The 10,306-nt window shown below is 40.0% G+C and overlaps 1 non-coding gene across 1 annotated transcript; it reads left to right on the top strand.

Moving 5' to 3' along the window:
• The first annotated feature begins 5,075 nt into the window (after positions 1-5,075).
• On the top strand, positions 5,076-5,182 carry LOC141610270 (small nucleolar RNA R71). Its single transcript, XR_012528174.1, has one exon. It is a non-coding gene; the product is annotated as a small nucleolar RNA R71 (small nucleolar RNA).
• Positions 5,183-10,306: the final 5,124 nt, after the last annotated feature.

The raw sequence follows: 10,306 nt of genomic DNA, 5'->3' as shown, positions 1-10,306 counted from the left end.
GCAAATTTTGCTAGGCAAAGTGAAGGATCTAGCTTCATTTGTCAACCACCCAAATTTGTTGTCAAGAGTATCATTCTTGACCCATTTGAACTTTAGAATCATGGTGGGCAAATCAATAAGATGGCCTCCTTTTACCGGTGTATACGTGTTATTCTTGTTGAAATCCCGGTTAAAATGCTTAGCCAAATAGGTAACTAATCCTCCATTGGCAATAAAGGTTGTGCCTTCTTTGCCACAATCAACATTAAGCCATCGATCAACCAAAAGTCGTAAAGCATTGTATGGCTTGGTAAATTCTCTCCTAATGTTCAAAGCCGACTCAAGAAGGATAAAATCAAGCTTGGTAAGATGGTTTGTGCCATTTCTAGCTATCAAAGTATTCCCAATGACCTTATGCCATACTCTAATGCCCGGATGGTGGATTAAGAGAGCACGACAATCATGAAAACGTGTGAATTTCCTTCCGGAAACTGCCATCCAAAGAGGAGCGGGGTCATACTTGGTAGGCATCTTTTTAAATTTCGCACTATCACTAAGGCCAAATATCTTACCCAATTCGTCATAGGATAAGCATCTATCAACATTTTCAAGACTAAACTCAATAATGGTTCGGGTCTCCACCTTTGTAACTTTCAAAGAGCTCAAAAATTCTAAGGTGGGGGAGGAGTATGTCAATTCTTGCATTGTAAACAATTTACTCAACCCCAAAGACTCGAAAAAAGTCTTAGTTTGCTCAAGGACACCCAATTTTTGTTGGAGTTAGTGTCCTCCACAATAGTGCGTTTACATAATAAATCTCATTAATGGAATATCATCAGATATTTAATTATTTGATCCTCGTCAGTTGATTAACGTAAATCGATAACGGTTGGCTGACTAGAGTTTGACGTCATTGGCGTGAGACGGCGGTGATCAACTGACCCCTTTCGGTCACACCTATAGGAACGAACCCCAATAGACAACTAATTAATTGTATGAGATACAATTTATTTAGTCCCTTGATTTGTAGACTAAAAGGTTAGTCAATTATTTTAAGAGAGAATTCGAGTTGCGAACTCGAGGAACGGCAGTTATTATTTAATTATGTGATAATTGAATAATAAATTTTGGGAGACGGGTTTTAGTTAATTAATTGTTAATTCACTAAAATTGTACTAATTGATTAATGTGATTAATATTAGTACGTAAATAATATGTGTAGTGGTACACGTATATTTACGGAGTGATTTGGACAAATTAATTATGGAAGTATTTAAACATGAAACGATGTTTAAAATAAAATTACAAGTATTTGTGCGACAAATATAAGAACCAACATGGACCCGTAAATGGGCAAGTGGACCGTGTAAAATACAGTAGTGGATGATTAGGAACATAATCATTTCACCTTACTTTATATACTACCATAAGTTATCTTATAAAAGATTTTGCATGTGATGTAAGATGAAAAATATAAGACAAATTTAACACTCCACCTCACAACACTCCAGCCGGTCCCCCCCCCCCCCCCCCCCCTCCCCCCTTTAGACCAAATTGTTGTTCATTTTTCATTATTCGCTTGTACACTTTGCATGTGATTTCTTTGTTTGGTCTTCCTCTCTCTAAAATAATATACATCTTTACTAAGAAGTTAGTAATCTATTTTTATTACTAAGAAGTGTTAGTAATATTACAAATAATATCAACGGTATAATTTTAACAAGTTTTCTAGTAAAATACTTGTTAGTTTTTGGGTCAAGTTCTTGGGTGCATCTTGAAGGAGATCTTCTCTTTGAAGATTTGTAAGGAGGATCATCCATATATTTTTAACTCAAGAACAAACTAGTAAGGTGAACTAGTTTGTGCCCATTTTACCATTAAATCAATGTAAGGAAATTTTTTTTCCTTAAACTTTCATTTTTATGCTTTTATATTTGCATGCATGTTACATAGATCACCTAAATGATAAATTATGAGATAATTTAATTTTTATTAGAGAGTCTAATATGGATCTATGATCCTTCAATTTTGACAATGCATCTTCACATATGAACTTAGTAGGCATGATAGTTTTCTTAGCAAAGGAAATAAATTTCTTCCTATGGGAGTCGGAAGTGAAGATTACCTCCGGATAGTCGGCTAATTGTTCAATGACCGGAGTGGTAGAAGTAGTAGCTTCCATAGGAGGATTTTGCTCTTGAATCTCGAACCTTGCCTCATGGACTACCAATGCCTTTGATGTTTGCTTATCAAGAAGGGCTTGTTGCCTCTTAGAAAGGGTCTTCTTTTGGGGTGCCTTGTTTCCACCTTTTGTTCTTGCCATACTCCTTTGCTTAATTACACCAATGAAAGATTGAAATCTTCAATTTCTAGTAATGCCCAAATTGATTTAGGATAAATGAAAGTTGCCTTGTATCCCAAAAATCGACTCAAAACTTGAAGATTTTGGTGTTTGGATCACTTGTTGATGCTAAAGGAGTGATGAATTTTTGTTTTGAGGAAGTTTGGATTTGATTTGGTTGATTTTGGTTGAGAAAATTGGTTTTTGTTGATGGAGAGGATGAGGGTTTTGGGTAGTGTTTGTGTTTTGAAATAATGAAAATGAATGGGAAAGGAGGGTTTTAAAAGACCCGTTGGTTTTGAAATGCAGAGGGAGACGAGCGGACCTAGTGTCGGGACGCTCGGATTCTTCAAAAATTGGGTTCAGGTAAAGACGCCATGGGACGAGCGGATTGCAGGAAAGACGAGCGGATTCCTTTGCTGAGACGAGCGTCTTTGTCTTAGGACGCTCGGATTCCTTTCCAGTGAAAAATCCCAAATTTTAGCAGTAAAAAGACGAGCGTCTTTCCTGTTGGACGACCATCCTGACTGAGACGAGCGGTTTCCTGGCTTGGACGCTCGGATTCTCAGTCAGACCCAAAATATATTTTATGCAGCTTCACAAGACGAGCGTCTTGTGACTTGGACGCTCGGGTTCTTTCAGGACGATCGGATTGCCCCTCCGGTCGCTCGGATTCTTCCTTGATCACACGGATTCAGGTCCATCCGTGGGTGCTTCGTAACCCGTGTGAATTCATTCTTCAATTCTCGTGTTCTTCATTGTAGGGGCACTACAAAGGCATGAATAGCCTAGGCAATTGCTATCCTCACACTAAGGCAAAGCACTACACATCAATAAACTCATAAGTCCCTCCTTCACTTCTCTAAAAATGATGAAAATCTTGATCAAGGCATAAAAATGTAAATCCAAAGATGACAAAAATGCAATACAATAATTGAAATGCAAGTTATGGAGTTAGAATATTTACAAATGGTGGTTTAGGGAGGACTCCACCAAACTCTCATCCAATGTGAGATGTCATGGGGGCATCTTCAAGGTGTTGTTGATGTTACTCAACACCTTGAAGAAGTAGTCGAAAGCTTGCTCATTATCATGATAAAGATCCTTAATAGACCTTTGCACTTGTTGTTCTCCATGATGGTCTTGGGTCATAGCATTACCAATATAGGGATTGAATATCCCTTCGAACTCATCATCCTAAAGACCGCATACTTCGTCTACTTGATCACTAAAAGTGTCTTGAGTTGATGAAGACAACTCTCCTTCTTTCTTATCTTGGCCAATGAGGCCTTCTTCTTCACTTGTCATGAGTGAGCATTTCAAGCTCTCATTGTTGCAATTTTCTTGCTCTTTTGATGGAGCATCATCCACTTTCTTTTTCCATTGAAATTCCAACTTCTTCCTATCATCTTTCCGGGTATAGTGATCAACCATAAAACATGGCTCATGCAATCGGGGAGCTCTCATAGTCTTGTCAAGATTGAAAGTGATGGTTTTATCTCCCACTTCAAGGGTGAGCTCTCCATGCTTCACATCGATCACCGCTCCCGCGGTGTGCAAGAATGGTTTTCCTAAGATAATAGGAATGTTGGAGTCTTCTTCCATGTCAACAATAACGAAATCCACCGGGATGAAGAATTTTCCAATTCTCACGGGAACATCTTCCCATACCCCTAAAGGTGTCTTTGTTGATCTATTCGCCATTTGAAGCGTGATGTTGGTGCATTTGAGTTCTCCCATTCATAGCCTCTTGCTAACCGAATATGGCATGACACTAACACTTGCCCCAAGGTCACATAAAGCTTTGTTGATTGTAGTGTCACCAATAGTGCATGGAATGGAGAAACTTCCCGGATCCTTGAGCTTTGGAGGTGAACTCCCTTGAAGAACAGCACTACTTACTTTAGTGAAAGCAATAGTCTCAAGCTTCCGGATTGATTTCTTCTTTGTAAGAATATCCTTCATATACTTTGCATAGGCCGGAACGTGATTGATTAATTCCGTAAATGGAATTGAGACTTCTAAATTATTCACAATCTCCATAAATTTTCCAAGTTGGTCATCAAACTTAAGCTTAGCTTGACGACGTGGAAAAGGAAGTCTAATCACAATGGGTTCCTTCTCTTTGGTCATTTTGTTGATTGTATGGAGTTTGATTTTGGTAACCTTAGTTTTGGTTGTAAAAGGGTCTTTGATTTTGGTTTCTCATTGGAGGTGGGGTGTATGTTGGTTGAGGGTTTTGAACATTTTGGCTTTTGTATGAGAGATTTGGATGGAATTTGGTGTTTTCACTGTAATATTTGGAATAAGGGGTACACTCTTGTATGCTTGAAAAGCATTCACTTGCTCACTTGTTCCCCTACATTCACTTTGGTCATGTCCTAAAGTTCCACAATTCTCACATATTCCACTTGGAATTGATGAAGATGCCACCATGGCATTAACATGTTGCTTTGGTGATTTTGTGGCTTCTTCAAGTTTAGCCATAGCCTTCTCAAATTTCAAGTTGATGGTATCAATATGCGCACTAAGTTGAGCACTTAATTGAGTAATAGAGTCCACTTCATGCTTTCCTCCTCTAGTAGCCTTGCGAGGTCTACTATATTGTGAGTTATGGACCGCCATTTCCTCAATCTTGTTCCAAGTTTGATTATCGTCAACTTCGGTGAACATACCATTTGATCCCATGTTGAGAATGTTTCGGGAGTCTTCATAAAGACCATTCCAAAATTGTTGTACCAAGAACCACTCGCTAAGTCCATGATGAGGACATGAGCGACAAGTTTCTTTGAATCGTTCCCAAGCTTCATACAAAGATTCTTCGTCCCTATGCTTAAAACCCGTGATTTGAGCTCTTAGCATGTTAGTCTTTTTCGGAGGGTAGAACTTTTTGTAGAAAGCAAGAGCCAACTTCTTCCAAAAGTCGATTCCAAGAGTAGCCTTATCAAGGCTTTTTAACCATTGTTTTGCGGTACCAATTAGAGAAAAAGGAAATAAGACCCATGGAATTTGATCTTGAGTCACTACGGTTTGTGAAATCGCATCACAATAGTCACAAAAATCTCCATGTGAGAATGAGGGTCTTCACTAGGCATCCCTTCTAAATTGGCTTCTTTCGACTAATTGGATAAATGCGGATTTTGCAATAAAATTTCCGGTCAAATGTTGTGGTGTGGGAGTACCATTGGGTAGGTTCTCCTCGGTTGGTACGGAATGTGATGAAAACTTAGGAATTGTGGGTTAATTTTGTGTTGGGTTCTCCTCACCTTCTCTTGCAAAAGGGTTGATGAACTCAATAGTATTTGGTTGAATATCTACAACCTCACCAATAGCTCTCAAATTATTTCTAGCAAGTCTTCTATTGGTTGTCAAAGTTCTCTCAATTTCGTGATCAATGGGTAACAAGTTACCTTGTGATATTCTAGACATGCAAAATATCAAACAACTTGAAAACAATTAGAACAAACCTTGAGGAGTTTTACTTCCCCAAGGCAAAGAAAGACACAACTAATAACAATCAAGGAAAATCAAATCAAGTTAACACCGTCCCCGGCAACGGCGCCATTTTTGGTCGGACTATATTTTTCGGTTACTTGTCGTTAGGAGCACCTAAACCAAAACAATATTTATAACTTCACAAACTACTCTACTATTAGTAAAGAGGTAAGTAAAGGTCGGATCCCAAGGGATGGGTATTGATGTAGGATTTTCAATTGCAAGTAGTGGTGTCTAAGGGTGTCACAATTTGAGTTGAGATAAGAAGATCACTAAACTAAATAACAATGCAAATGAACAAGCAAGATGATTAAGATGAGATGTAAACAATTGATTAAAAGCACTAGGGAGTCATGGGTTCATAGGGGATTCATGGGATTTGATCATACAAACATGTTTTCAACTAGATGCAAGTAACTATTGTTGTGATGGGATCGAGTTAGTGTATATCTTACAATCCTTAGGAAGGTTTGGGTCCCGGAGCCGAATCGATTAGATTGTACAACACCTATAAGTCGACTTAATCCTCCCTATCCAACAATATGCATGGTCTAATGAGACTCGGGTTGGTTTATATCTTACAAGTCTCATTGAAAAGATAAGTGATGGGTAAAAAATGCAAGGATTCATAGGCTCGCATTTCATCAAACATAACATGTGCATAAGTTGAAATCACAACAAGCAAGTAAATTAATTATGAAATCATATTAGATTGAGCATGAATCAATCCCCATGTTGGTTTCCCCTAATTCCCCATTAACCCTAGTTAAGGAAACTACTCACTCATTATCAAGTTTAAAATGCTAACAAGGTTGTCAATCATATTAACAAAGCAAAACATGATGAATAAATGAAGATGATTAACAATAATTAAAAAGGGATTAAGAGAATTATACCTAATGATGATTCCAAAATAATAAGCAAAGAATAATAGAAGTACTTGATGATTGATTGGAAGGTTGTCAATCCTCCAAATAATCTTCAATTCCCCAAAATAAATGATGAACAATAGAGAAATTAAGGAAATGAGATTTGTATTAATGCCTAATTAAAAGTTGATTACAAGATTAAAGAGAGATTAGAAGAACATAAATTATATTAAGGATTGATGTCAATCTAATTAGTACAATGGGGTATTTATAGTGGGGATTAGGTACATAAATTAGGGTTACTAAGGGCTTAAATGACGATTAAGACCCTTAAGAAAAGTTGAGGAAATGCTCCTCTCGAAGAAATATGCGAGTCTCATTTTTGCTAGTCTTTCAGAAATATGCGCATCCCGAGTAGAACAAGGAGAAGGCGTGCTGTACTCGATAACAATCCGAGCGGCCAAGGGGTCGGGACGAGCGGATTGTGGGGGTTGGACGAGCGAACTGGAAAGTGGGACGCTCGGATTTTGGAGGTGTTGGACGAGCGGACTGGCTGGAGGGACGCTCGGATTGTTAGGTTGGACGAGCATCTCGATGCTGCGACGGCCGGATTCTAGTTCAGCAAGCTTTTTCTTCTTTTCTTCTTTTCTTCTTCCAACAATCCTCAAGGATCTTGTCGTAGATGCAAGAATCGTCTTCATCATTGACCATTATTTACAAAGGCCTTCTAGTCTTGTCTTCACTTTGATGCTTGGTCATTAGATTCGATCAATTTAGCTCCATTTTGCCATTAAAATGCAAGGTTTTCACTCAGGAAACAAAACCTCAAATAATATGCAAAATAAAGGACTAAAGATCGTAAATGACCCAATTATATACTAAAAAGCATAGGAATGAGGCTAATTCGGGGACTAAATATGCTCAAATATTGGTCACATCAGCTCTTCGGTTCAAAAATGGGTTGGCTACTAAGATCATGAATAGGTTACCAGCTGGAGTTCTAAGCGATCTAAAGGAACTCTATGCACGGGCTGGACATGCGGAGAGGTTGGTAGATTTGGCCAAGGAGGCTAATGAAAGAACTGCTGAAAAGAGGAAAGTAGAGAGTGAAAGTGGCAATCAGTCAAGCCACAAGAAGAGCAACTATGGGTAGTCTAGGGCTTTTTCGGGAGGATTTGGATTTTCAGGGGGATCTCGAGCATGGGGGAGAGGTGGTGGTCGGAGTGTTAGTGACAACTCCAACCTCACTTACTTCAACTGTGGTGGAGTGGGTCATAAGAGGCACGACAGTACCAGTGCCAGAGTTGGAGGGGTTTCAGGAGCTTATCAGGGGAACTTCTCTCAGGCTCCGAGCCAGAGTTTTGCTAGCAACAGATCATCTAGGTCTTGGGGTAACCGTGGAGGGCAGAACAATAACAATAGCGGCTTCAACCGTAACAGTGGAGGATCCTATCAACTCTCGAACAACAGTGTGACTCAGAACTCGGCAGCTAAGCCGACTACTTCAAACACCTCGGTCCAGGGTGGAGGCCAGAAAAGCAGCGGGAAACTCTTTATGATGGGCAAACAGGAAGCTGAGAACGATGCTCATGTAGTTATCGGTACCTTTCTTGTTCATAATACACCATCTTTCGTTTTGTTTGACTCGAGAGCAACCCACTCTTTTGTGTCTAGAGGTCATGCCTTGTCTATGGGTTTGGGGGAGTACGAGCTTGTAAAAGATAATGTGTTTATACCTTCGGGAGAGTCGGCGTCTTGTGTTAAGCTGTATAGACATGTATCTATGTTGGTAGGGGAGGTTGATTTACCGGTCAAATTGTTAGAGTTTCCTATGGATGGGTTTGAGGTCATCGTCGGGATGGATTGGTTGAGTAAGTATGATGCTAAGATAGATTGCCGACAAAAGAAAGTGTCTTTGAAGGGTCCCAAGGGTGCTAGAGTGTCTTATAAGGGGTTTGTTGTGAGACCAAAGTGTAAGTTCATCGCTGTAATGACCTTAAAGTCATGTTTGAGGAAGAAGTGCCCCTTGATTCTTTGCCAAGTGAGAGATCGGCGGGCAGAGCAGCTGACAGCATCTGATATACATATGGTTGGAGAGTTTAGTGATGTCTTTCGAGATGAGATACCAGGGTTACCACCTAAGAGAGATATCGACTTCAATATGGAGCCTAAACCGGGGACAGGTCCTATATCTAAAGCACCGTATCGTATGGCACCTAAAGAACTGGAAGAGTTGAAGAAACAACTACATGATCTCTTAGACAAGGGGTATATCCGGCCTAGTGTGTCACCATGGGGAGCACCGGTGTTGTTTGTGAAAATGAAATATGGGAGCATGAGGCTATGCATCGACTACAGAGAGTTGAATCATGTCACGGTGAAGAGCAGGTATCCTTTGCCAAGGATTGGTGATCTTTTTTACTAGCTGAGTGGCGCAGGGGTGTTCTCTAATATTGATTTGAGGTCGGGTTATCATCAGTTAAGGATAGAAGATGAGGATATTCCTAAGACAGCATTCTGGTCGCGTTATGGTCACTACGAGTATGTAGCGATGCCTTTCGGTCTGACAAATGCACCATCAGCTTTCATGGATCTTATGAACCAGATTTTTAGTCCGTTCTTGGACAAGTTTGTGGTCGTCTTCATTGATGACATCTTAGTCTACTCTAAGACTAAGAAGGAGCATGAGGAGCATCTGAGATTAGTTTTGCAGACTTTGCGAGATAATCAGCTATATGCCAAGCTATCAAAGTGCGAGTTCTGGCTAGAGGAAGTGGCTTTTCTGGGTCATGTGATATCTAAAGAGGGTGTGTCGGTGGTCATGGTGGATCCTAACAAGATTGAGGCAGTGACCAGGTGGGAATCTCCGAAGAATGTTGCTGAGATTCGGAGTTTCTTAGGTTTAGTTGGTTACTACAGGAGGTTCGTGAAAGACTTTTCTACAATCGCGAGGCCTATGACAGCTTTGATGAGGAAAGAGACCAGTTTCCGGTGGGATGAGAGTTGTGAGGCGGCGTTCTAGACCTTAAAGGAGCGTTTGACCACAGCTCCTATCCTAGGTTTACTTGAGGGTTGTGAGAACTTTGAAGTATACACCGATGCTTCAAAGAATGGTTTGGGATGTGTTTTGATGCAGAATGGGAAGGTTATAGCTTATGCGTCGAGGTAGCTAAAGCCGTATGAAGAGAATTATCTTACTCATGATTTGGAACTAGGTGCAGTTGTTTTTGCTCTTAAGATTTGGAGGCACTATCTTTATGGGGCACCTTTTAAGGTGTTCTCAGATCATAAGAGTGTGAAGTATATATACACTCAAAAGGAGCTTAACATGTGACAGAGACGATGAATGGAGTTGATTGGGGACTACGACATGGAGATCATCTATCACGAGGGTAAGGCTAATGTTGTTGCAGGTGCTTTGAGTAGGAAGAGTGTTCATTCGTTGTGTACAGCTATGTCTTTGCTGAAGATAAGGGATAAGATGTCCAAGATGGGGATACATATGATTTGGAAAGGGGATACCATCGGGGACTTGACGATCGAGCCAGATTTGTATGAGGATATCAAGAGAAAACAAGAGCTTGATCCAAAGATCCAAGAATGGAGGTCAAGGGTGGAAAGT

Source organism: Silene latifolia, chromosome 10 (genome assembly GCF_048544455.1).
Source record: "Silene latifolia isolate original U9 population chromosome 10, ASM4854445v1, whole genome shotgun sequence".
Taxonomy (NCBI): domain Eukaryota; kingdom Viridiplantae; phylum Streptophyta; class Magnoliopsida; order Caryophyllales; family Caryophyllaceae; genus Silene; species Silene latifolia.
Note: the sequence above shows the minus strand (reverse complement) of the source record. Positions and strands in the feature narration are given on the sequence as shown.